The sequence below is a fragment of the Zea mays genome, chromosome 7 (genome assembly GCF_902167145.1).
Source record: "Zea mays cultivar B73 chromosome 7, Zm-B73-REFERENCE-NAM-5.0, whole genome shotgun sequence".
NCBI classification, from domain to species: Eukaryota; Viridiplantae; Streptophyta; class Magnoliopsida; order Poales; family Poaceae; genus Zea; species Zea mays.
This window is the reverse complement of record NC_050102.1, coordinates 174,748,472-174,776,214: the sequence shown is the minus strand read 5'-3', so window position 1 is coordinate 174,776,214 and position 27,743 is coordinate 174,748,472. Positions and strand designations below refer to the sequence as shown.

At 45.2% G+C, this 27,743-nt stretch overlaps 1 long non-coding RNA gene across 1 annotated transcript; it reads left to right on the top strand.

Moving 5' to 3' along the window:
- Positions 1–1,390: 1,390 nt before the first annotated feature.
- LOC109940839 (uncharacterized) lies at positions 1,391–3,839 on the top strand. The gene is made up of 4 exons (XR_002263532.2): positions 1,391–2,442; positions 2,537–2,638; positions 2,995–3,211; positions 3,384–3,839. It is a non-coding gene; the product is annotated as an uncharacterized lncRNA (long non-coding RNA).
- Positions 3,840–27,743: the final 23,904 nt, after the last annotated feature.

Below are 27,743 nucleotides of genomic sequence, written 5' to 3'. Positions count from 1 at the left end.
CTTGAAAATGGGCACATTGCAAACCTTTATGAATCAAAATGATAAAGGTATGTTTCGAGCACTTAGTCAATTGTTTTAGTGGCTAACAATGTTCATTTAAGTGCTAGGAAACTCTTCAAGTCGAGACAAATTGGAGTGATGGAGTTTGGCTAAGTTTGGCCAAACTTGGGCCAGTCTGGGTCTCATCGGGCTGTCTGGTGTGCACCGGACCGTGTCTGGTGACTAGGCTGGACGACGGCTGAAAAGGCTGCTCTCGGGAAATCGATGAGGTGTTCTGGATAAAAATCATGGGACTGTCCGGTGTGCACCGGACGGTCTCCGGTGTGCTAGGGCACCAACAGCTACCCACTGCACAACAGTCAGCCACACGATCAGCGCCGACCACATCAGCTCGACAACGGTTGCTAGGTTGTACCGAACTGTCCGGTGTGCCAAGCGACCGAAGGCTTCGACGGTCAGCTCAACTTGACGAAATGTCGAGTCAGGTCCAGGTCGGGTCGTGGGCCATTTATCACGGCTCGTACCTGACCCGTGCCTAATGTCGGGTCGGGTTGGCCTATGCCTCCCTCTTTGATGTGTCGGGTTTTTTGGCTTTAGGTCAGGTTTTTTCAAGCTGGGTCGGGTTTTGGGTCAAAATTCACGACACATACCTAGCCCATGAATTATTACATGTCAAAAAATATGGTCTGTACCCACCCGTTGTTCATTGGTCGGGTCGAGTCGGGCCGGGTTTTTTTCGGGCGGGTCGGTTCGAGTTGGTCGGGTCGGGTGGCTCATGGTCATGTCTAGGCTCAATGGTTGGCGCAACCGTTTAAGAAAAGCAATCGGAGACTGCTCACTGGCCGGTGTGCACGGGACAGTTCGGTGCACCCGTGGGCAGAAGGCAATCCAAAGTTGCCAAATGAAGCTCCAATGGCTTCGAGGTCCTTTGGGGATATAAAAGGACCCTCTAAGCGCCATAGAACAGAACCCAAGCATACTTTGAGCACACCGCAACTTCGAGACTCCACGACCACGCCTTCAAAGTGTTCTATTGAGATTTGAGCGCATTTCTTGAGTCGTTACTATGTCGATTTGTTGGTGTGCTCTCTTCTTTACATTTGTGCATGTTGTTGCTGTGTTGTGCTCTTATGTGCGTATTCTATTCACTCCTTACTCCGAATTTGATTGCTATTAATTGTGTAATACGAAAGAGACTCCAATTTGCGGGGATTTCTCGCAACTGGGATATTGATATAAGGAAGACAACCGTAGCACTTAAGTTTGATCTTTAGATTACTTGAGAGGGGTTGAGTGCAACCTTTGACCGAAGGAGGTTACCACAACGTGGAGTAGTCATTGGCCGAACCATAATAAAAATTGTTGTGTCTCTTGTCCATTTTACTTATTGCGATTACTGCCTTTTGAGTTCTAATATTCACTTGTATTGTTGCTCTCTAGCGCACGGTGCAGGCGCTAGAAACCCTAAACTTCGGCATCGAAGATGGCGGCGGCGTGCATGCGTTGTCCTAAAGGGAGCAGGACATCCAGATGATCCTCGCCACCGACGTGCACCTCGGTACCAAGAATTGGGACTTCTAGATGGTAGTAGCCCAAATCTTTCGAGACTAACCAAATGCTTACCTCAAATGTTTATTATATTTGATATCTAGTTCTAGATCTGTTCGTATTGACCTCTTTCTGGATCTTGCTATGTGCATGCATATATTGTGATGCAATGTATAGTCAACTGAGAGAAATATTGGCGCGTAGTATCAGTCGAGGAATATTGAATCATAGGTATGTAACTCTAGTTGTTAATTTTGCCGTTGACAGCAGCGTCGGGTAGTCTTGAGGATTTGTCTAGCACAAAGAGTTGGAAGGTTTCCGGAGTGAGTGTGATACACATGTGTACCGTGTACGTTCTAGCTCAGTAGTTGTGACATCACAAATGGTATTCGTCTCAATGTAATACCATAAATATGCGTTGTGGAATTGGTTTACACTAGAATTTGTCAAAAATAAAGGATAAATCAACTTATACCAAGCATCTAATGTTTGTGTTGATGTGTTTGTTCACTGGAATCAGTGGGAAGAATGGCCCGTAGCTCAGTGCTAATTCTCATTAATTATGCTTATAATTTCACTTTGTCACTTGACCATGGTGCACTGCAAAATAACAATAGCACTTTTGTATATATTATTGTTATTATCCTTAAGGTATCTACATTATTAACCTTGGCAAGACCTGTGAGAAGCTTCAGTTGGCATTGAGAATCCATAGGGCATCATTGTGCAGTCTGCTAGGCCCTATGTCCAGAGGGCTGTCCTCAAGTTTGCGTAGTACACTGGTGCTCATGCCATTGCCGGCAGGCACACTCCTGGTACATTCACCAACCAGTTGCAAACCTCCTTCAGCGAGCCACGCCTTCTTATCCTCACTGATCCAGGACTGGTCACCAGGTAAACCTATATTTGTTGGAAAAAGAACTAGATTGTGCATTTCAGTTTGTTGATCCAGAGCACTTTTAAATCTTCTTTATCAAACTTTGCACAGTCCATTAAAGGCTTGTTTGATATCAAGTATCATCAAAATCCATATGGACTACGGAGGCTGCGCTCGGAAACATTTTCACCACTGTGTTGGTTTCAATTCATAGTAAGTCAAAATTCTTTATATTTTTTCCAATCGCCTCCAATCCACCGAACAAACGGAGGCCGCGCTCGGAAACATTCCCACCATTGCCTTCTGTGACACCGACTCCCCTATGCGCTATGTCGATATCGGCATTCCTGCCAACAACAAGGGGAAACAGAGCATCGGTTGTATGTTCTGGCTGCTTGCCAGAATGGTCCTCCAGATGCGTGGCACCATCCTTCCAGGACACAAGTGGGAGATCATGATAAACCGATATAATCTGAACTAGTTTCATTCCTACCAATTTTTGACATGTATAAACAAAACATTTGCTTTTCTGTCGTTTCTTGGATCATATGCTTGTTCCTCTTTTGCAGGTCGATCTTTTTTCTTCTACAGGACATAGAGGAAGCAAAGGAGAAGGAGGAAGAAGAGGCTCTGGTTGCTCCGGGCTATGGCGCAGTTGCAGAATATACTGCCCCTAGAGCTGACAACTGGGGTGACGAGTGGGGAGCTGGTGAGGGTGAGGCCGTGAGGCTGCAGCTCCACCTGCTGGCGTCCCGGCTGCTGGTGCAGACTGGGTTGCTGCTCCAGGTCCAGTCACTCCTCTCATAATAATCTGATTCGTGTTTGAAGACGAGGCATTCTAATCGACCTAGTAGTGTTCTGTTTACACGTGCTTACAGTTTGTCTAGGATGCAAATGTTTAATTGATCGACAGTTGATCTGTTTACATGTGCTTATGGTTTCCACATGTGAATTTCAGCTCCTCCCGCTGATGCGTGATGATGTGTGGGATGCAGCTGCGCCTCCTCCAGCAGCAGCAGCCGCCTAGAGATGGGAACATGTCGCTGCCCTTGTCACGGCATCTACTCTAGATCTCATCTGGATACTCTAATATTCACCCCAATTCACATGTATTGAGATGGATTCAGGTCACAATCCATCTCAACACATATAGATTAGAATAAATAATAGAGTAAGCAAACAAGCCCTAAACCCTAACTGGGAGTGAAGAGTAAGTGAGCATGATTGTTGGCTTACACTAGTCTTCAACAGAACTTGTTAGTAGACACTGCTGGAGTATATTTGAATTTTTAGTGTGGTAGATGAGTATCAGTTTTGTGTTATTGGCTCTGCTTTGCTTAGAGAGCGAGTGGATCGCGCTCCATTTTTGTTATCTCAAATGGATAGATCTTTGTTTTAACCGTATTTTGTGAAACTACATGCTGCTCGTTCCAGAAAAGTATGCCTGCCTTGGTTGTAGGGGTGTAATATGGTTGAATCCAGATTCGAAGATGGTGAACATTGTTTCGGATGGAATTTTCAAATATCTGGATTTTTTTTCGAATAATGGATATGGATTCGGATATTTTGTTTGGATATCAGATTCGAATACAATATGTCTGATAACCGTCGGATATTTTATCGGATAGTTGTGTACATTTTGTTGATTTTTTAGAAATAAACTAATAATACATAAATAGCCTATAAATTCATGAAAATTTATGGAGGCATAACATATGTCCACATATAATTCTAAAAAATATTTGGACCATAAAATCCTCAATATACTTTTGTTTTTTTCAATTCACTTTCACTTGTTGTGTAAGTTACATGTGAAATCACTCTAAGGGCTAGTTTGGTAACTTCATTTTCTCAAGATATTTGTATTTTTTCAAGGAAAAATGAATTAATTTTGGGTTTACAAACTAGCCCTAAGTATCCTGTTGGGGGTCTGCTTCATAGCCGAAGGTCCTGTAAGAAGAAACACCTTCGGAAATAAGCACAGAAATAACGCTGAAGCTATCTTCCAGAGAACTTCGGCATAATGACATGTCTAAGACGAAGGGTTGCGCCGACTTAAAGATGAAAAGACAGATTGACCCATGATAGTTTGTGTCATGAATGTAATCGATTGTAAAGGGTATAAATGTAATTTCACACAGGCTGCACCCTGTGCCTATAAATAGATGAACAGTACCCCAGTACTGTTCACGCTGATTTGTACTCGCTCATGCATCATGCTTGTACTATCTCTTTCTGTCAAGCCGAAGGTACAAATGTAATTCTGCATTACTTCTGTTTATTCATAATAATATAATAGAAGATGAGTTAATAATGTTACATAATCATTCATATTGTTCTTTATGTTTCACATGCTTCTTCTTCCATTAATGTATATTGTGATTATGAAGGTATGTCCTTCATGACCTTCGTCTGAAGATCATTATATCCTAAGGGAAATAATGCTTCGAAGGACGAAGGGCCTTAACCTTTATCATTTTGTGTTGCCTTGTTCTTAATTCATAGCATTTCAGAATAAGTCTCCAACATTGGCGCCCACCTCCGGTGAACTCACTTCTACTTTTGAGCTGATGGCTTCGTTCAGCAACCAAGCTGAAGCATCTTTGGCTACGAAGCTGGTGTTTCCGATAACAGGCGGCTCAGGTTCAGAGCCGGCTAACAAGAAGCAGAAGAAAGAAGCACAGAGAAGGGTGTAGCATGTTGGGGTGCAGGGACCCTTCATCAAGTCAAAATGGTCCCACATCCCAATCACCTTCTCCCAGGAGGACCTTCAGCTCAAAGATTACCCTCATAATGACGCTATGGTCATATCTTGTGTCATTAAGGGATTTCTGGTCCATAATGTTTTGATTGATACAGGCAGTGCAGCGGATATCATATTGGCTAAGGCCTTCAGACAAATGCAAGAACCAGAGGATAAGATTCATGATGCTACACATCCTCTATGTGGCTTCGGAGGAAGGCAGATTGTAGCACTCGGAAAAATCACAATGCAGGTGACCTTCGGTTTTGTTCATAACACAAGGACTGAACAGGTTGTCTTTGACATTGTTGACATGGAGTATCCCTATAATACAATCATTGGTCGTGGAACACTTAATGCTTTTGAAGCGATACTTCATCCAGCATATCTATGCATGAAGATACCTTCAGAACAAGGGCCCATTACTGTTCATGGTAGTCAAGAAGCTGCCAGGAAGGCCGAAGGAAACTGGACAGATTCAAAGGCAATCCATAACATAGATGGAGCCAAAGCCTGTGAGCAGTATCGATACAAAAGAGAGAAGGTTGCTTCGGCGGACCAGCCGAAGCCTATGCTTCTATGTGAAGATATAACAGAGCAAAAGGTACTGTTGCGGTCTCAGTTATCTGAAGAGCAAGAAAAGAATTTGCTAAGATTTCTATTCAACAACAAAGATGTCTTTGCTTGGTCAGCCAATGATCATTGCGGTGTCAACAGAGATGTCATCGAGCATTCACTCAATGTGGATCCATCCTTCAGGCCAAGAAAGCAGAGGCTTCGGAAAATATCTGATGACAAAGCTGAAGGTGTTCGAAACGAAGTGAAGAGGCTTCTTAGCGCTGGAGTTATCAGAGAGGTCAAATACCCAGAGTGGCTAGCCAATACTGTTATGGTGAAGAAGGCCAATGGTAAATGGAGAATGTGCATTGATTTTACAGATCTTAACAAGGCTTGTCCAAAGGATGAGTTCTCATTGCCAAGAATAGATTCTCTAGTAGATGCAGCAGCTTCGTCAGAGCTCATGAGTCTACTAGATTGTTACTCAGGTTACCACCAAATTTGGATGAAGAAGGAAGATGAGCCGAAGACCAGCTTCATAACCCCCAGTGGCACATATTACTATCTTCGGATTCCTGAGGGACTTAAAAATGCTGGAGGAAGCTTCAGCAGAATGACAGCTAGAGTCCTTCACTCTCAAATAGGCAGGAATGTGCTGACTTATGTTGATGATATCATAGTCAAAAGCACGAAGCAAGAAAACCACATTGCTGATTTGCAAGAGACATTTGCCAACTTCAGGCAAGCTGGTTTGAAGTTAAATCCAGAAAAATGTGTTTTTGGGGTAAAGAAGGGCAAGTTCCTTGGCTGTCTAGTATCAACAAAGGGAATTGAAGCTAATCCAAGAAGATTAAAGCTATCCTTCGTATGGAACCACCAGGCACAAAGAAAGGAGCTCAACGGCTGGCAGGTAGATTAGCATCATTGAACAGATTTATATCCAGATCAGCAGAAATAAATCTGCCATTTTTTGAAATACTAAAGTCAGCCGAAGTCTTTCAGTGGGGCCGGCTCAGCAAAAGGCCTTCGAAGAATTGAAACAATATTTGATTGATTTAACAACATTATCTCCACCTTCGCCAGGGGCTCCATTGCTCTTATATGTTGCAGCTTCACATTCTGCAGTGAGTGCGGCACTTGTACAGGCGAAGCTAGATGGCCAAGTCAAAAAGCAAGCTCCAGTGTACTTCGTCTCCGAGGTTTTGAGTCCGTCAAAGAAAAAATACATAGAATTGGAAAAGGTGTTATATGTTGTGTTAATGGCTTCCAGAAAGCTTTGGCATTACTTTCAAGCATATCACATAATTATTCCTTTGTCACAGCCTCTGAACGATATTATGAGGAACAGAGAAACTACTGGAAGGATTGGGAAATGGGTTGCAGAACTCAATGAATTCACCATTGACTATGTGCATAGATCCTCAATCCAGTCCCAAGCGTTAGCAGACTTCATCGCTGATTGGACGCCAGGGGCTCACGAAGAAGAAGTAAGCAAAGATGCCGAAGCTTGGACAGTGTTCTGTGATGGTTCTTGGGGAACCTTCGGTGCAGGAGCGGCTGCGGTCCTAGTGGCACCCTCAAAAGTCAAAACATGTTATGCAGCCAAGCTTGATTTCAGTTGCACAAATAATATTGCTGAGTACAAAGCACTTCTGTTGGGGCTTCGGAAGTTAAGGGCAACGGGAATAAGAAGGGCCATTCTGAAAACTGATTCTCAAGTTATTTCTGGACATGTGGACAAAAGTAACAAGACAAGAGATCCGAAGCTTGAAAGATATCTGGATACAGTTCGAAGGTTGGAGGCTTCTTTCGAAGGTTTTTCTGTTAAGAATATCCCAAGAGGTGAAAATGAGCACGCAGATTTACTAGCCAAATCGGCGGCCCAGGGGCTCCCTCTATCTTCGGAAGTATTTTTTGAAACAATAAAGGCGCCTTCGGTTGAACTTATGGAGAGAGCGGTGCTTACTATTTCTCCGGTACATAGTGAAGATTGGAGGACTAAAATTATATCTTTCCTCCAAGGTAATTGTCTTTCGGATGACAAAACTTATAATAAGAGAATGGAGGCAAGAACAAGACCATATGTGGTAATAGAAGGGGAGTTATACAAACATGGAGTCTGCTCTCCACTTCTCAAGTATTTATCCAGAACCGAAGGTATAGAGCTGATGAAGGAAATACATGCAGGATTGTGTGGATCTCACATTGGTTCTAGGCCTTTGCTGGGGAAGGTTTTCAGACAAGGATTTTATTAGCCGAAGGCAGCTTCAGATGCAACAGATCTGGTTCAAAAGTACGAAAATTGTCAAAAATGTGCAAGAGCCCAGAAACAACCTTCGTCGCTAACCCAGTTAATACAACCAACCTGGCCATTGCAAAGATGGGGCCTGGATTTGTTAGGTCCACTTCCACCAGCACAAGGCAATTTAAAATATGTTGTGGTGGCTGTAAAATATTTTTCTAAGTGGGTTGAAGCGAAGCCTTTAGCCACAATAACTTTGGTCACAGTCCATAAATTCTTCTGGCAAAACATTGTTTGTCGCTTCGGCGTGCCGAAGGCTATAACTGTGGACAACGGAACACAGTTTGATGCCGAAGCTTTCAAGGAATTCTATGATCAAATTGGCACGAAGATTTATTTTGCGTCAGTCAGACATCCAGAGTCAAATGGACTTGTCGAAAGAGCAAATGGTATTATAATGATGGGAATGATGAAGCTAATCTTTAATCAGCCCAGAGGAAAGTGGCCAGATGAGTTGATTAAAGTGGTGTGGAGCCACAATACGACCGTATCAAGATCAATAGGTTTTACGCCATTCAGGTTATTATTTGGTGACGAAGCTATAACCCCAGAAGAAGCTAAAGCGGGGTCAATAAGAACAGCAGCTTCGGCAGAAGACGAAGCTGATTATCACATGGCAAAAGACACTATAGAAGGGACCAGACTTCAGGCTGTGGAAAATATCAATAAATATCAAGCCGAAACAATAAAATGGCGCGACAGAAAAGTTTGGCTGAAAAATATCAAGCCAGGGCATTTGGTGCTTCGGAGAGTGGCTAATCCGGACACAGTAGGCAAACTATAGCTGAAGTGGGAAGGACCTTTTCTGGTGATATCTTCGTCAAGGCCTGGTTCTTATAGGTTGAAGGATATAGACGGCAACGACATTCCTAGGTCTTGAAATGCGGATGAGCTTCGACGATTTTATGTGTAATTTGATGTAATCTTTTTTCATTTTCTCCTATGGCACCCTTTTCCTTTCTGAAGGGGGAGAAAGGTTTTTGATGGGGCTATAGCTTGTAATTTTTCTCTTCTTATCCAGCTCTACGAGAGCAAAATCCCCCCAAAAGGATGTAAAATGTAACATCTGAGCGGGCACCATCGAGTGCAGAAAAAAAACCAGGGAGAAGCTCAAAAGTCGTCCCTAAGGGGATGTAGAGCACGACGAAGCTGCAAAAAGTCGTTCCTAAGGGGGCGCAGCGTAAGTTTTCTGCCCAAAAGTCGTTCCTAAGGGAATGCAGAGCCAAATACCGCCGAAATATAAGGCGAAGAAGTTCAAAAGACGTTCCTAAGGGGATGCAGAACTTATACCGCCGAAATAGAAGGCGAAGAAGTTCAAAAGACGTTCCTAAGGGGATGCAGAACTTACACCGAAAATAAGCGGTGCAGCCGAAAAATAAACGGCAAAAAGATTTTAGTCATTCCTAAGGGAATGCAGAGTTTGGATGTGGCTTTGTAATCGTGTGTATGGACACATTTGCACAATACATCACATCATTTCATTGCATTCATACGCATTCATTTAGACATTCGTAGGATCATCATCATGTCATAAAAATACAGACAGTTGCTTCGGCTCTGAATGATAAGGCTTCGTCGAGAGAAAAAAGAAGCAGATTTATGCTTCGTTGTGTACGAAAAGAATGGAAGGTGTTTTTCGCCTTCGGCTCAAAAAATATAAGTTTCGTCCACATCAAAGCAGTTCATACATGGACGGAAAGGTAAAAATATATTACAAGGTATGGACAAATTTACAGAGTAGTGTTTGGTTCTTAAATTACAATATTTTTTACAAGGATAATTCAAGAATTTCTCTAGAGTCTTTTCATAGCAGCGTCTTCAGTTCATCACCATCCGTCAAGCTTCGGATCATTGCTCTTCGGCTTTGTCATCCTGTACGTTACAAAGTGTTATAAGGTAAACTCAAGTTTCAAGGAGAAGGTAAGTATCAGGTATGAGTCTATTACCGCCTTGAGGTGACTTCGAGCTTCGTCACCAGCTAAGTTTCGCCCACCCTTCATCCAGATTTGTGTTATGAATCTATTTCCTATGCTTCAAGCCAGGCTAGGGATATCAATTAAATCTGCTAGTGACAAATTGAAGTTTGGTCTATTAACTATTTTCCCATGTGTGCAACCAGTTTTCATGAAGGCAACAACTGTGCCCCGAGAAGCTAGCAGGTCACAGAAATCGTCGTGCCCAGCTATAACTTCGTCAAGAGCATCAACTTTGCCCTCAATATGTTCGAAGGTCCCTGGAAGGTCTTCAACTGAAGGTTCAAACTTCTCAGAACTGGCCCAACCGAGTTGAAAACCTGCTTCAGCCGCTGCACGCATCGGTTGCCGAAGTCTTGACATTTATCTTGAAGCTCTTCTAATGATTTCTGTAAATTTGAACTTTTTCCAACTTCAGCCTCAAACTTCGGATCAAATTTCTGTTTTTCTTGTTCGAAATTTTCAGTCCTTGCGAGGAGTTCACTATTCAATCTAGCAATTCTAGCTTAGGCTTCCGCCAGTAAGCCCTCCATTAATTCAAAATCCTTATTCTCAAGAGCAGCTTCGTGATCTTTTATTTTGCTCTCTAAGCCTTCAATTATAACCTCATGTTTTTTATCTTCAAAGTCCTGTTGCGTTCTCAAGGCTTTGCTTAATAGCATGTTGTGCGCAAAAACAACCTTCGTCAGAAAACACCTTCGTCGTTAAAACAATGAAAAGCCGAAGAAAATTTTTTACCTTGAAATTAGAATAAAATAAGCTACCGACGATATGCTGTCGTCGGTAGCGACTGATATCGGCCTCAAGCTTCGGAAAACCAATACTCTTCGACAGAGTACTGATAACCTTCGATCCAGTTCGATCTCGGAGGCATCCTAAGCTTTTGTCGTCAATACCGCCGAAGAGCATTGCCCCTGGTTGATAGCCACATGATATTGCATAATCTCTCATATCTTCTTTCTCAGCCTTAGATAGCTTTTGACCAATTATGTTTTAAAAATTGAAATCCTTTTCCTCCAAAGTATCTTCAGCGATATCCTTCCCTTTTCCAGGCACTGTGGCCAGGGTCTCTTCGGCAGCTGCAGCAGCTTCTTCCGCGACCATATTCAAAAGCATTGTATCAATACTGGAAAATGTGCTCTCTAGATTCGTGGCTTCGGCCGTATCAGCTTCAACAGTTGCAGCTTTGGCGAGGGTAGCTTCGGTAGCTGGTGTTTTTGACGCCGAGGCCGGCGGTGGTGTTTCTTAAATGGCTTCAATCACAGTAATAATCATCCGCCTTTTTGGCCCAGCAGACTTCTTAGCTGCCGAAGGCTCCTCCTTCTTCTGTAAAAGCTTCATCAGATCTCTGGTCCTGATCTGCTCGGCTACCACCCTGAATTCTGACACAGCTTCTCGGCATGGTGACCTCGGCATCATACGGCACAGCGGCCTGGTCAACCCGTAGCTCAAACTCAGCGGGCTCAGCACCAATGTCTTCAACTTCTCCCTCTTCTTCTCATCGGCTTTAACATAAAACCACTCATTTTTCCAACCAGTTGGCTACTTGGTGTGATAGCTAATCACCGGGGTCTTCATATCTTTGCGGTAGGTGAAGTTGTAGCAACCAAAATTCTCATGAAGACCATCTTCTCTGGCCTTCGTCTGATAGTGAAGCTCATGCACTCGACAGAAGGCTTCGGCATTTGGGTCTATTCCCTAGCTTCGGAGAGCCCAGATGAAGACACTGAGCCTAACGATAGCATTAGGAGTCAGCTGATTAAGATAGATCTCGGAGTTTTCCAAAACTTCTCCAATCATTTCGTTCAAAGGAAACCTCAATCCCGCTCTGAAGAAGCTCCTGAAAACTACCACCTCATCTTTTTCCAGTGTCGGAGTGGTTTCTTCTCCGCCAAAATGAATCAACTTCTTCTCAGCTTCTCTGAAGTATCCTAGCTTCACCATCATAGGCATATCAGCCTCAGAAACGGTGGATTTTCCAAAGTCCAAGTGACTGGGTTTGGATGGCATGAGAGTGTTGTAATCTTCTTCTTCTTCATCAGCATCATCTTCTTCGATGTCAGCCTGTTCAGCTTCGGCAGCAGGTGCACCTTCGTCAGTAACCCCCTCTGTCACAACCATTCCCGATTGTTTCATCACTTCAGAGATCGGGGCAGTCTCTGTGGCTTCGGCCTCTTCTCCATCACGGGTCACCCTAGCAGTTGAACGAACTCTGGCCATCAGGTGTTGAATTCCTTGCAGTTCTTATGAATGTTGATGATTTTTATGATTGTGACGAAGCTCTCTCTTATGATGAAGCTAGACAAAAAACGGTGTTTTGCTTAAGAATGCAATGAGAAAGCTTTGGCTATGGTTAAATTTTTCAGCAGCACAACAGTGCAATGGCAATGAATGTTGTGGTAACTTCACACCTACCCATCTGTTTATATAGTGCTGCAGGTGCGAAGGTGAATCGTCAAGTTGCCCGCACCCGCTCAACAGTCACCCGCACTCACTGAACGGTGGACCACGGTGCGTGCGAGATGAATCGGCAGATCGCGCATACCCGCTACATGGTGGGACCCCCCCGCGCTCGGATTATTTTAATCGTTTCTCGGCAACGAGCTCAGGGAAGGTGTTTTTCGGACCTTCGGCATTCCGAAGCCTAGGACAATTTTTCACGGATCAAGCTCGTTACGAAAAACGATCTAGCACCGCGAAGGGGCTACTGTTGGGGGTCTGCTTCGTAGCCGAAGGTCCTGTAAGAAGAAACACCTTCGGAAATTGAGAGCACCTAGAGGGGGGGTGAATAGGTGATCCTGTAGAAACTTGAAACTTAATCCACAAAACTTGATTAGGAGTTAGCACAATTAAGCCAAGTGGCTAGAGAGGAGAGCTTGCACAACACGATAACCATAAATAGTTTAACACAGAGATGACACAGTGGTTTATCCTGTGGTTCGGCCAAGTCCAACACTTGCCTACTCCACGTTGTGGCGTCCCAACGGACGAGGGTTGCAATCAACCCCTTTCAAGCGGTCCAAAGACCCACTTGAATACCACGGTGTTTTGCTTTCACTTTACTATATCCCATTTGCGAGGAATCTCCACAACTTGGAGCCTCTCGCCCTTACACTTTGATGTTTACAAAGAAGCACAGAGTAAGGGAGGGATGAGCAACGCACACAAGACACGAAATCAGAGTACCAACACGCACACAAGTCACAACAAGAGCTCACAACACAACCCGACGAGTTCACAACTCAAATGGAGCTCTAGTTGCTATCACAAAGAATCAAATGCGCGGAATCGAAGTCTTGGTGCTTAGGAATGCTTAGAGAATGCTTGGTGTACTCCTCCATGCGCCTAGGGGTCCCTTTTATAGCCCCAAGGCAGCTAGGAGCCGTTGAGAGCATTCCAGGAAGGCAATTCTTGCCTCCTGTCGCCTGGCGCACCAGACAGTCCGGTGCACCACCGGACACTGTCCGGTGCGGATCTCTTTCCTTATTTGGCGAAGCCGACCGTTGCAGTCTTGGAGCCGTTGGCGCACCGGACACTGTCCGGTGCACACCGGACAGTCCGGTGCCCCTTCCGACCGTTGGCACATGCCACGCGTCGCGCGCGGATTCCGCGGCCGACCGTTGGCCTGGCTGACTGTTGGCTCACCGAACAGTCCGGTGCACCACCGGACAGTCCGGTGATTTATAGCCGTACGTCACCGACGATTTCCCGAGAGCAGCAAGTTCGCCTGAGTCAGCCTGGCGCACCGGACAGTCCGGTGCACCCAGACTGAGCTGACTTCGACTGAACAAAGCCATCTTTAATTCCAACCAGATTTTTCCTGTTTCCAGCACTTAGACATAATACATTAGTCTCCAAAACAATATACTAAGTCTTAGAAACATACCTTTATACTTGATTTGTACTTTGTCCACCATTTAACACTTAGGCACTTGTGTTGGACACTAAATCACCAAAATACTTAGAAATGGCCCAAGGGCACATTTCCCTTTCAATCTCCCCCTTTTTTGGTGATTTATGCCAACACAACACAAAGCAAGTAGAACAAGTGCAAAGTCAATTCAAATAAGAACTCAAGATTGTTTTGATTCAACTTTGGCATATCTAGATCATTCTTTGCCACCACTTGGTTTGTTTTTGCAAATCAAACTCAATTTCCTATCTCTAAGTCAAATTCACTTGTTGAGGCATAGAGAAAGATATTCCAAGAGAAATTGATCATTGATTCAAAAACTCCCCCTATTTCCCATAATCAATCATTCTCCCCATAAGAGACCAACTTTTGACAGTAAGAGACAAACAAGAGTATTTTGACAAACAAAAACTCTAACTCTACTTTTTCAAAATTCTCAAGTGGTAGCTGATCCATTTCTTGCTTTGGCCTTATTTTCTCCCCCTTTGGCATCAAGCACCAAAACGGGATCAATTTTGGCCCTTTAACCCCATTGCCTCACCAAAATCTTCAACTAAGAGTAAAAAGGCAATAAGAGTGCAAAGATGAACTTGGAATTATTTACTCTTTCATCGGAGTGCAGTGGAAGTCTTGCATGGTCCAAGTCCACCTTTCCCTTTCAAACCTCCTTTGAGACTAAAGTAAGCAAACTCAAGTACACAGTTAGTCTCAAAGGGTCAAGTTGTAGCACATCTCCCCCTAAATATGTGCATAATTTGCAAATGGACTTGTGAGGTCCGGGGAGTGCTTGTACAACTTGAGCACCATAAATAAACAACGAAATGCATTAAGGAGCATGATTAAGGCATAAAACATATGTATGCTATAAATCAATCCAAGTTCCGTGAATCTAAGACATTTAGCTCACTACGCAGCTTGCAAAAGGTCTGCTCATCTAAATGCTTGGTAAAGATATCGGCTAGCTGGTTCTCGGTGCTAACATGAAACACTTTGATATCTCCCTTTTGCTGGTGGTCTCTCAAAAAGTGATGCCGGATGTCTATGTGCTTTGTGCGGCTGTGTTCAACAGGATTATTCGACATGCGGATAGCACTCTCATTATCACATAGGAGTGGGACTTTGCTCAGATTGTAGCCAAAGTCCCTGAGGGTTTGCCTCATCCAAAGTAGTTGCGCGCAACATTGTCCTGCGGCAACGTACTCGGCCTCAACGGTGGATAGGGCAACAGAAGTTTGTTTCTTAGAACTCCATGACACTACGGTCGACCTTACTGAGAGCACCTAGAGGGGGGGTGAATAGGTGATCCTGTAAAACTTCAAAACTTAAGCCACAAAAACTTGTTAAGTGTTAGCACAAGTATGCCCAAGTGGCTAGAGAGGAGTCAAAACACAATAACCACAAGAAATCAATCACAGAGATGACACGGTGGTTATCCCGTGGTTCGGCCAAGTACAAAACTTGCCTACTCCACGTTGTGGCGTCCCAATGGACGAGAGTTGCACTCAACTCCTCTCAAGTGATCCAATGATCAACTTGAATACCACTGTGTTCTTGCTTTTCTTTTCTCGATCCCGTTTGCGAGGAATCTCCACAACTTGGAGCCTCTCGCCCTTACAAAAGATGTTCACAGAGAATCACGGAGCAAGGGAGGGATTAGCAACTCACACACAACACAAAGATCACAGCGAATACACACACACAAGACCCAGACTTGAGCTCAAGAGACTAGCACATTAGAACGGAGCTCAAATCACTAGAATATCGAACAAGTGTGCAAGATTGATGTGTGAGTGATCAAGAGTGCTCAAGGAATGCTTGGTGTACTCCTCCATGCGCCTAGGGGTCCCTTTTATAGCCCCAAGGCAGCTAGGAGCCGTTGAGAACAAATCTGGAAGGCCATCCTTGCCTTCTGTCATCGGGCGCACCGGACAGTCCGGTGCACACCGGACACTGTCCGGTGCACACCGGACACTGTCCGGTGCCCGATTTATTTCCTTAAACAGCGCAGCCGACCGTTGCCGACCGTTGCAGATCTGGCGCACCGGACAGTCCGGTGCACACCGGACAGTCCGGTGCCTCCTTCCGACCGTTGGCCAGACCACGTGTCGCGCGCAGATTCCGCGGCCGACCGTTGGCTCGGCCGACCGTTGGCTCACCGGACAGTCCGGTGCACACCGGACAGTCCGGTGAATTTTAGCCGTACGCCGTCGGCAAATTCCCGAGAGCGGCGTCTTCAGGTCGAGGCAGCCTGGCGCACCGGACACTGTCCGGTGCACCACCGGACAGTCCGGTGCCCCAGACCGAAACAGCCTGTTGGCTGTACACAGCCAACAATCTCCTTTTCTTCTTCTCTCTGTTTCTAACACTTAGATAAATATATTAGTACACAAAACCAATATACTAAGGCTTAGAAACATACCTTTACTTGTGATTTTCACTTTGTTCATCCATGGGCATAGATTCACATTTAAGCACTTGTGTTGACACTCAATCACCAAAATACTTAGAAATGGCCCAAGGGCACATTTCCCTTTCAATCTCCCCCTTTTTGGTGATTTATGCCAACACAACATAAAGCAACTAGAACAAGTGCAAAATCACTTCAAATAAAACTCAAATTGATTTTGATTCAATTTTGGCATATATGGATCATCCTTTGCCACCACTTGGTTTGTTTTTGCAAATCAAACTCAAATCTCTATCTCTAAGTCAAACACACATGTTGAAGCATAGGGAAAGTCATTCCAAAAGAGATTGATCAAAGATTTCAAAAACTCCCCCTATTTCCCATAATCAATACTTCTCCCCACTAGAAGCCAACTTTTGACGAAAGAGACAATGCAAGAGTTTTGAACAAACCAAAAGCTCTAATCTACTTTTTCAAAATTTCTCAAGTGGTAGCTGATCCATTTATCACTTTGGCCTTTATTTTCTCCCCCTTTGGCATCAAGCACCAAAACGGGATCAATCTTGGCCCTTTTTAACCCCATTTGCCTTACCAAAATCTTCAATTCAGAGTACAAAGGCAGTAAGATCATAGAGATGAACTTGGAATAAGTTACCCTCTCATCGGAGTGCAGTGGAAGTCTTGCATGGTCCAAGTTCACCTTTCCCTTTCAAACCACCTTCGAGACTAAATCAAGCAAACTCAAGCAAATGGTTAGTCTCAAAGGGTCAAGTTGTAACACATCTCCCCCTAAACATGTGCATCACTTTGCAACGGACTTGTGAGGTCCGGGGAGTGTTTGTACAACTTGAGCACCACAATAAGCAACAAAATGCAGAATGAACCTGATCAAATGCATAAACACATGTATGCTACAATTCAATCCAAGTTCCGCGAATCTAAGACATTTAGCTCACTACGCAGCCTGCAGAAGGTCTTCTCATCTAGAGGCTTGGTAAAGATATCGGCTAGCTGGTTCTCGGTTCTCGGTGCTATGGCTACACTTCGATATCTCCCTTTTGCTGGTGGTCTCTCAGAAAGTGATGCCGGATGTCTATGTGCTTTGTGCGGCTGTGTTCAACAGGATTTTCCGCTATGCGGATAGCACTCTCATTATCACATAGGAGTGGGACTTTGCTCAGATTGTAGCCAAAGTCCCGGAGGGTTTGCCTCATCCAAAGTAGTTGCGCGCAACACTGTCCTGCGGCAACATACTCGGCCTCAGCGGTGGATAGGGCAACGGAGGTTTGTTTCTTAGAATTCCATGACACCAGGGACCTTCCTAAGAATTGGCACGTCCCCGATGTACTCTTCCTATCGACCTTACATCCAGCATAGTCGGAGTCTGAGTATCCAACCAAGTCAAAGGTAGACCCCTTTGGATACCAGAGCCCGAAGCAAGGCGTACCAACTAAATATCTAAGAATTCGCTTCACCGCCACTAAGTGACATTCCTTAGGATCGGATTGAAATCTAGCACACATGCATACGCTAAGCATAATATCCGGTCTACTAGCACATAAATAAAGTAAAGACCCTATCATTGACCGGTATGCTTTTTGATCAACGGACTTACCTCCTTTGTTGAGGTCTGTGTGTCCATCGGTTCCCATCGGCGTCTTTGCGGGCTTGGCGTCCTTCATCCCAAACCTCTTTAGCAAGTCTTGCGTGTACTTCGCTTGGGAGATGAAGGTGCCGTCCTTGAGTTGCTTCACTTGGAACCCAAGGAAGTAGTTCAACTCGCCCATCATCGACATCTCGAATTTCTGTGTCATCACCCTGCTAAACTCTTCACAAGACTTTTGGTTAGTAGAACCAAATATTATGTCGTCGACATAAATTTGGCACACAAACAAATCACCATTACAAGTCTTAGTAAAAAGAGTTGGATCGGCTTTCCCAACCTTGAAAGCATTAGCAATTAAGAAATCTCTAAGGCATTCATACCATGCTCTTGGGGCTTGCTTAAGTCCATAGAGCGCCTTAGAGAGCTTACACACGTGGTCGGGGTACCGTTCATCCTCGAAGCCAGGGGGTTGCTCCACGTACACCTCCTCCTTGATTGGCCCGTTGAGGAAAGCGCTCTTCACATCCATTTGGTACAACCTGAAAGAATGGTGAGCGGCATATGCTAGCAAGATTCGAATTGACTCTAGCCTAGCCACAGGAGCAAAAGTCTCCTCAAAGTCCAAACCTGCGACTTGGGCATAACCTTTTGCCACAAGTCGAGCCTTGTTCCTTGTCACCACCCCGTGTTCGTCCTGTTTGTTGCGGAACACCCACTTGGTTCCCACAACATTTTGCTTGGGACGAGGCACCAGTGTCCAAACTTCATTGCGCTTGAAGTTGTTGAGTTCCTCCTGCATGGCCAATACCCAATCCGGATCTAGCAAGGCCTCCTCTACCCTGAAAGGCTCAATAGAAGAGACAAAGGAGTAATGCTCACAAAAATTAACTAATCGAGAACGAGTTGTTACTCCCTTGCTAATGTCACCCAGAATTTGGTCAACGGGATGATCCCTTTGAATCATCGCTCGAACTTGGGTTGGAGGTGCCGGTTGCGCTTCTTCCTCCAACACATGATCATCTTGTGCTCCCCCTTGATCACACGCCTCCTGTTGATGAACCTGTTCATCGTCTTGAGTTGGGGGATTCACCGTTGTTGAGGAAGAAGGTTGATTTCGTTCATCTTGTTCCTGTGGCCGCACTTCTCCAATCGCCATGGTTCGTATAGCGGCCGTTGGAACATTTTCTTCATCTACATCATCACAATCAACAACTTGCTCTCTTGGAGAGCCATTAGTCTCATCAAATACAACGTCGCTAGAGACTTCAACCAAACCCGATGATTTGTTGAAGACTCTATACGCCTTTGTATTTGAGTCATAACCTAATAAAAACCCTTCTACAGCTTTGGGAGCAAACTTAGAATTTCTACCCTTCTTCACTAGAATGTAGCACTTGCTCCCAAATACACGAAAGTAAGATACATTGGGTTTGTTACCGGTTAGTAGCTCATACGAAGTCTTCTTGAGGAGGCGATGAAGGTAGACCCTGTTGATGGCGTGGCAAGCCGTGTTCACAGCTTCTGACCAAAAACGCTCGGGGGTCTTGAACTCTCCAAGCATAGTCCTCGCCATGTCGATTAGCGTCCTGTTCTTCCTCTCTACCACACCATTTTGCTGTGGTGTGTAGGGAGCGGAGAACTCATGCTTGATCCCTTCCTCCTCAAGGAACTCTTCCACTTGAAGGTTCTTGAACTCGGACCCATTGTCGCTCCTTATCTTCTTCACCTTGAGCTCAAACTCATTTTGAGCTCTCCTGAGGAAGCGCTTGAGGGTCCCTTGGGTTTCAGACTTATCCTGCAAAAAGAACACCCAAGTGAAGCGGGAAAAGTCATCAACAATAACTAGACCATACTTACTTCCTCCTATGCTCAGATAGGCGACGGGTCCGAAGAGGTCCATGTGTAGCAGCTCCAGGGGTCTTGAAGTGGTCATCACATTCTTGCTGTGATGCGCTCCTCCCACTTGTTTACCTGCTTGACAAGCTGCACAAGGTCTATCTTTTTCGAATTGTACGTTAGTTAAACCTATCACGTGTTCTCCCTTTAGAAGCTTGTGAAGGTTCTTCATCCCCACATGTGCTAAGCGGCGATGCCACAGCCAGCCCATGCTAGTCTTAGCTATTAAGCATGCATCTAGACCGGCCTCTTCTTTTGCAAAATCAACTAAATAAAGTTTGCCGTCTAATACACCCTTAAAAGCTAGTGAACCATCACTTCTTCTAAAGACAGACACATCTACATTTGTAAATAGACAGTTATATCCCATATGACATAATTGACTAACAGATAGCAAATTATATCCAAGACTCTCCACTAAAAATACATTAGAGATAGAATGCTCATTAGAAATTGCAATTTTACCTAATCCTTTTACCTTGCCTTGATTCCCATCACCGAATATAATTGAATCTTGTGAATCCTTATTCTTGACGTAGGAGGTGAACATCTTCTTCTCCCCCGTCATATGGTTTGTGCATCCGCTATCAATAATCCAGCTTGAACCCCCGGATGCATAAACCTGCAAGGCAAATTTAGGCTTGGGACTTAGGTACCCAACTCTTGTTGGGTCCTACAAGGTTAGTGCAAATATCCTTAGGGACCCAAATGCAAGTTTTGTCTCCCTTGCATTTTGCCCCTAACTTCCTAGCAACTATTTTCCTATCCTTTCTACAAATAGCAAAGGAAGCATTTAAAGCACAATAAATTGTAGAAGGTTCATTAACTACTTTCCTAGGAGCATGAATAGTATTCTTTCTAGGCACGTGATGAATAGTATTTCTCCTAGTCATATTGTGAACAACATTTCTTCTACCAACCTTTCTATCATGCACAACATGAGAACTAGAAGCAGTCATAGCATAAGAATCATAAGCATGTGAATCGAAAGCATCACAACTTCTAAAAGCATTTCTAGAATTTTTCCTATCATGATATAAAAAGGCATGGTTCTTTTTAGCACTAGAAGCCATAGGGGCCTTCCCTTTCTCCTTAGCAGGAATGGGAGCCTTATGGCTTGTTAAGTTCTTGGCTTCCCTTTTGAATCCAAGTCCATCCTTAATTGAGGGGTGTCTACCAATGGTGTAGGCATCCCTTGCAAATTTTAGTTTATCGAAATCATTTTTGCTAGTCTTAAGTTGAGTATTAAGACTAGCCACTTCATCATTTAATTTAGAAATTGAAACCAAGTGATCACTACAGGCATCAACATCGAAATCTTTACACCTAGTGCAAATCTCAACATGTTCTACACAAAATGTTGATTTACTAGATTTTTCTAGTTTAGCATTTAAATCATCATTTATGATCTTCAAACTAGCAATTGAGTCATGACATGTAGACAACTCACAAGAAAGCATTTCATTTCTCTTAATCTCTAATGCAAGTGATTTTTGTGCTTCTACAAACTTGTCATGTTCTTCATATAACAAATCCTCTTGCTTTTCTAAAAGCACATTCTTATCATTCAAGGCATCAATCAATTCATTGATTTTGTCTATCTTAGATCTATCTAAGCCCTTGAATAAGCATGAATAGTCTATGTCATCATCATCACTAGACTCATTATCACTAGAAGAAGCATAAGTGGAGTTTCGAGTACTCACCTTCTTCTCCCTTGCCATAAGGCATGTGTGACGCTCGTTGGGGAAGAGGGATGACTTGTTGAAGGCGGTGGCGGCGAGTCCTTCATTGTCGGAGTCGGAGGAGCAATCCGAATCCCACTCCTTTCCGATATGTGCCTCGCCCTTGGCCTTCTTGTAATTCTTCTTCTTTTCCCTCTTGTTCCCCTGTTCCTGGTCACTATCGTTATCGGGGCAGTTAGCGATAAAATGACCAATCTTACCGCACTTGAAGCATGAGCGTTTCCCCTTTGTCTTGGTCTTGCTTGGCTGCCCCTTGTGACCTTTTAGCACCGTCTTGAAGCGTTTGATGATGAGAGCCATCTCTTCATCATTAAGTCTGGCCGCCTCAATTTGTGCCACCCTGCTAGGTAGCGCCTCCTTGCTTCTTGTTGCTTTGAGAGCAAGAGGTTGCGGCTCGTTGATCGGTCCATTCAAGGCGTCGTCCACGTACCTTGCTTCCTTAATCATCATTCGCCCGCTGACGAATTTTCCTAGGACTTCTTCGGGCGAAATTTTGGTGTACCTGGGATTCTCACGAATATTATTCACCAAATGAGGATCAAGAATGGTAAAGGACCTTAGTAATAGTCGGACGACGTCATGGTCCGTCCATCGCGTGCTTCCATAACTCCTTATTTTGTTGATAAGGGTCTTGAGCCGGTTGTATGTTTGGGTTGGCTCCTCGCCCCTTATCATTGCAAACCTTCCAAGCTCGCCCTCCACCAACTCCATTTTAGTGAGCATGGTGATGTTGTTCCCTTCGTGAGAAATCTTGAGGGTGTCCCATATCTGCTTGGCATTGTCCAAGCCGCTCACCTTATTGTACTCGTCCCTGTACAAAGAGGCTAGCAATACAGTAGTAGCTTGTGCATTTTTATGAATTTGTTCGTTAATAAACATAGGGCTATCCGAGCTATCAAATTTCATTCCATTCTCTACAATCTCCCATATGCTTGGATGGAGAGAGAATAAATGACTACGCATTTTGTGACTCCAAAATCCGTAGTCCTCCCCATCAAAGTGTGGAGGTTTGCCGAGAGGAATGGAAAGCAAATGCGAATTCGAACTATGTGGAATACGAGAATAATCAAATGAAAAGTTCGAATTGACCGTCTTCCTGTAGTCGTTGTCATCGTCCTTTTGGGAAGAAGAGGATTCGTCGCTGTCGTAGTAGACGATCTCCTTGATGCGCCTTGTCTTCTTCTTCTTCCCATCTTTACGTCTGTGGCCCGAGCCAGAGTCGTTGGATTTATCATCTTTTGGCTCGTTGACGAAGGACTCCTTTTCCTTGTCGTTGATCACAATTCCCTTCCCCTTAGGATCCATCTCTTCGGGCGGTTAGTCCCTTTCTTGAAGAGAACGGCTCCGATACCAATTGAGAGCACCTAGAGGGGGGGGGGTGAATAGGTGATCCTGTAAAACTTCAAAACTTAAGCCACAAAAACTTGTTAAGTGTTAGCACAAGTATGCCCAAGTGGCTAGAGAGGAGTCAAAACACAATAACCACAAGAAATCAATCACAGAGATGACACGGTGGTTATCCCGTGGTTCGGCCAAGTACAAAACTTGCCTACTCCACGTTGTGGCGTCCCAATGGACGAGAGTTGCACTCAACTCCTCTCAAGTGATCCAATGATCAACTTGAATACCACTGTGTTCTTGCTTTTCTTTTCTCGATCCCGTTTGCGAGGAATCTCCACAACTTGGAGCCTCTCGCCCTTACAAAAGATGTTCACAGAGAATCACGGAGCAAGGGAGGGATTAGCAACTCACACACAACACAAAGATCACAGCGAATACACACACACAAGACCCAGACTTGAGCTCAAGAGACTAGCACACTAGAACGGAGCTCAAATCACTAGAATATCGAACAAGTGTGCAAGATTGATGTGTGAGTGATCAAGAGTGCTCAAGGAATGCTTGGTGTACTCCTCCATGCGCCTAGGGGTCCCTTTTATAGCCCCAAGGCAGCTAGGAGCCGTTGAGAACAAATCTGGAAGGCCATCCTTGCCTTCTGTCATCGGGCGCACCGGACAGTCCGGTGCACACCGGACACTGTCCGGTGCACACCGGACACTGTCCGGTGCCCGATTTATTTCCTTAAACAGCGCAGCCGACCGTTGCCGACCGTTGCCGACCGTTGCAGATCTGGCGCACCGGACAGTCCGGTGCACACCGGACAGTCCGGTGCCTCCTTCCGACCGTTGGCCAGACCACGTGTCGCGCGCAGATTCCGCGGCCGACCGTTGGCTCGGCCGACCGTTGGCTCACCGGACAGTCCGGTGCACACCGGACAGTCCGGTGAATTTTAGCCGTACGCCCTCGGCAAATTCCCGAGAGCGGCGTCTTCAGGTCGAGGCAGCCTGGCGCACCGGACACTGTCCGGTGCACCACCGGACAGTCCGGTGCCCCAGACCGAAACAGCCTGTTGGCTGTACACAGCCAACAATCTCCTTTTCTTCTTCTCTCTGTTTCTAACACTTAGATAAATATATTAGTACACAAAACCAATATACTAAGGCTTAGAAACATACCTTTACTTGTGATTTTCACTTTGTTCATCCATGGGCATAGATTCACATTTAAGCACTTGTGTTGACACTCAATCACCAAAATACTTAGAAATGGCCCAAGGGCACATTTCCCTTTCACTTACATCCAGCATAGTCGGAGTCTGAATATCCAATCAAGTCAAAGGTAGACCCCTTTGGATACCAGATCCCGAAGCAAGGCGTAGCGATTAAATATCTAAGGATTCGCTTCACGGCCACTAAGTGACACTCCCTTGGATCGGATTGAAATCTAGCACACATGCATACACTAAGCATAATATCCGGTCTACTTGCACATAAATAAAGTAAAGACCCTATCATAGACCAGTATGCCTTTTGATCAACGGACTTACCTCCTTTGTTGAGGTCGGTGTGTCCGTCGGTTCCCATTGGAGTTTTTGCGGGCTTGGCGTCCTTCATCCCAAACTGCTTGATCAAGTCTTGCGTGTACTTCGTTTGGGAGATGAAGGTCCCATCCTTGAGTTGCTTCACTTGGAACCCAAGGAAGTAGTTCAACTCGCCCATCATCGACATCTCGAACTTTTGAGTCATCACCCTGCTAAACTCTTCACAAGACTTTTGGTTAGTAGAACCAAATATTATGTCGTCGACATAAATTTGGCACACAAATAAATCGCCATCACATGTCTTAGTGAAAAGAGTTGGATCGGCTTTCCCGACCTTGAAAGCATTAGCAATTAAAAAGTCTCTAAGGCATTCATACCATGCTCTTGGGGCTTGCTTAAGTCCATAAAGCGCCTTAGAGAGCTTACACACGTGATCGGGGTACCGTTCATCTTCGAAGCCAGGGGTTGCTGAAAGGGAAATGTGCCCTTGGGCCATTTCTAAATGTTTTGGTGATTGGGTGCAAACACAAGTGCTTAAATGTGAAAATATGCTCATGGGTGAACAAGGTGAAAATCACAAGTAAAGGTATGTTTCTAAGCCTTAGTACATTAGTTTCGAATACTAATATATTTGTCTAAGTGTTAGAAACAGAAAGAAGGAGAGAAGAGAAGACTTGGCTGTGTACAGCCAAGGGGCTGTTTCGGTCTGGGGCACCGGACTGTCCGGTGGTGCACCGGACAGTGTCCGGTGGTGCACCGGACAGTGTCCGGTGGTGCACCGGACAGTGTCCGGTGCGCCAGGCTGCCTCAGCCGAAGAGGCCGCTCTCGGGTTTCTCTCCGACGACTTCGGCTAAAATTCACCGGACTGTCCGGTGTGCACCGGACTGTCCGGTGAGCCAACGGTCGGCCGGGCCAACGGTCGGCCACGTGATCGGCGCGCGACACGTGGCCAAGCCAACGGTCGGAAGGAAGCACCGGACTGTCCGGTGTGCACCGGACTGTCCGGTGCGCCAGATCTGCAACGGTCGGCTTCGCCATTTAAGGAAAGGAATCGGGCACCGGACACTGTCCGGTGTGCACCGGACTGTCCGGTGCGCCCGACGACAGAAGGCAAGAATAGCCTTCCAGATGTGCTCTCAACGGCTCCTAGCTGCCTTGGGGCTATAAAAGGGACCCCTAGGCGCATGGAGGAGCAGACCAAGCATTCCTTGAGCACTCTTGATCACTCACACATCAATCTCGCGCACTTGTTCGACATTCTAGTGATTTGAGCTCCGTTCTAGTGTGCTAGTCTTTTGAGCTCAAGTCTGGGTCTTGTGTGTGCGTATTCGCTGTGATCTTTGTGTCGTGTGTGAGTTGCTAATCCCTCCCTTGCTCTGTGATTCTCTGTGAACATCTTTTGTAAGGGCGAGAGGCTCCAAGTTGTGGAGATTCCTCGCAAACGGGATTGAGAAAAGAAAAGCAAGAACACCGTGGTATTCAAGTTGATCATTGGATCACTTGAGAGGAGTTGAGTGCAACTCTCGTCCGTTGGGACGCCACAACGTGGAGTAGGCAAGTTTTTGTACTTGGCCGAACCACGGGATAACCACCGTGTCATCTCTGTGATTGATTTCTTGTGGTTATTGTGTTTTGACTCCTCTCTAGCCACTTGGCCATACTTGTGCTAACCATTAACAAGTTTTTGTGGCTTAAGTTTTGAAGTTTTACAGGATCACCTATTCACCCCCCCCCCTCTAGGTGCTCTCAATTGGTATCAGAACCGTTCTCTTCAAGAAAGGGACTAACCGCCCAAAGAGATGGATCCTAAGGGGAAGGGAATTGTGATCAACGACAAAGAGAAGGAGTCCTTCGTCAACGAGCCAAGGGATGACAAGTCCAATGACTCGGGCTCGGGCCACAAGCGAAGAGATGGGAAGAAGAAGAAGACAAGACGCATCAAGGAGATCGTCTACTACGACAGCGATGAGTCCTCTTCTTCCCAAAAGGACGACGACTACGACAAACAAAGGAAACCGGTTAATTCTAACTTTTCTTTTGACTACTCTCGTATTCCGCAAAGTTCAAATTCACATTTGCTTTCCATTCCACTCGGCAAGCCCCCACACTTTGATGGGGAGGACTACGGATTTTGGAGCCACAAAATGCGTAGTCACCTATTCTCTCTCCATCCTAGCATATGGGAGATTGTAGATAGTGGAATGCACTTTAATAGTTCGGATAGTCCTATATTCATTAATGAGCAAATCCATAAGAATGCACAAGCTACTACTGTTCTTCTAGCCTCATTGTGCAGGGATGAATATAATAAAGTGAGTGGCTTGGATAACGCCAAGCAAATCTGGGATACCCTCAAGATCTCTCATGAGGGAAATGACGCTACCTTGCTCACCAAAATGGAGTTGGTGGAGGGCGAGCTTGGACGGTTCGCGATGATAAGGGGCGAGGAGCCAACTCAGACATACAACCGGCTCAAGACCCTTATCAACAAAATAAGGAGCTACGGAAGCACGCGATGGACGGACCACGACGTCGTCCGACTAATGCTCAGGTCCTTTACCGTTCTTGATCCTCATTTGGTGAATAATATTCGTGAGAATCCCAGGTACACCAAAATGTCGCCCGAAGAAGTCCTAGGAAAATTCGTCAGCGGGCGAATGATGATCAAGGAGGCAAGGTATGTGGACGACGCCTTGAATGGACCGATCAACGAGCCGCAACCTTTTGCTCTCAAAGCCACAGGGAACAAGGAGGCGCTACCCAGCAAGGTGGCACAAATTGAGGCGGCCGGTCTTAATGAAGAAGAAATGGCCCTCATTATCAAGAGATTCAAGACGGTGCTAAAGGGTCGCAATGGACAGCCGAGCAAGACTAAGACCAAAGGGAAGCGATCATGCTTCAAATGCGGTAAGCTTGGTCATTTTATTGCTAACTGTCCCGATAATGATAGTGACCAGGAAAAGGGAAACAAGAGAGAAAAGAAGAAGCATTACAAGAAGGCAAAGGGCGAGGCGCATCTAGGCAAGGAGTGGGACTCGGATTGCTCCTCGTCCGACTCCGACAATGAAGGACTCGCCGCCACCGCCTTCAACAAATCAACCCTCTTCCCCAACGAGCGTCACACATGCCTTATGGCAAGGGAGAAGAAGGTATGTACTCGCAACTCTACCTATGCTTCTTCAAGTGAGGACGAATCTAGTGATGAGGATGAAGTAGATTACTCATGTTTGTTCAAGGGATTAGATAGATCTAAGATAGACAAAATTAATGAATTAATTGATGCCTTGAATGAA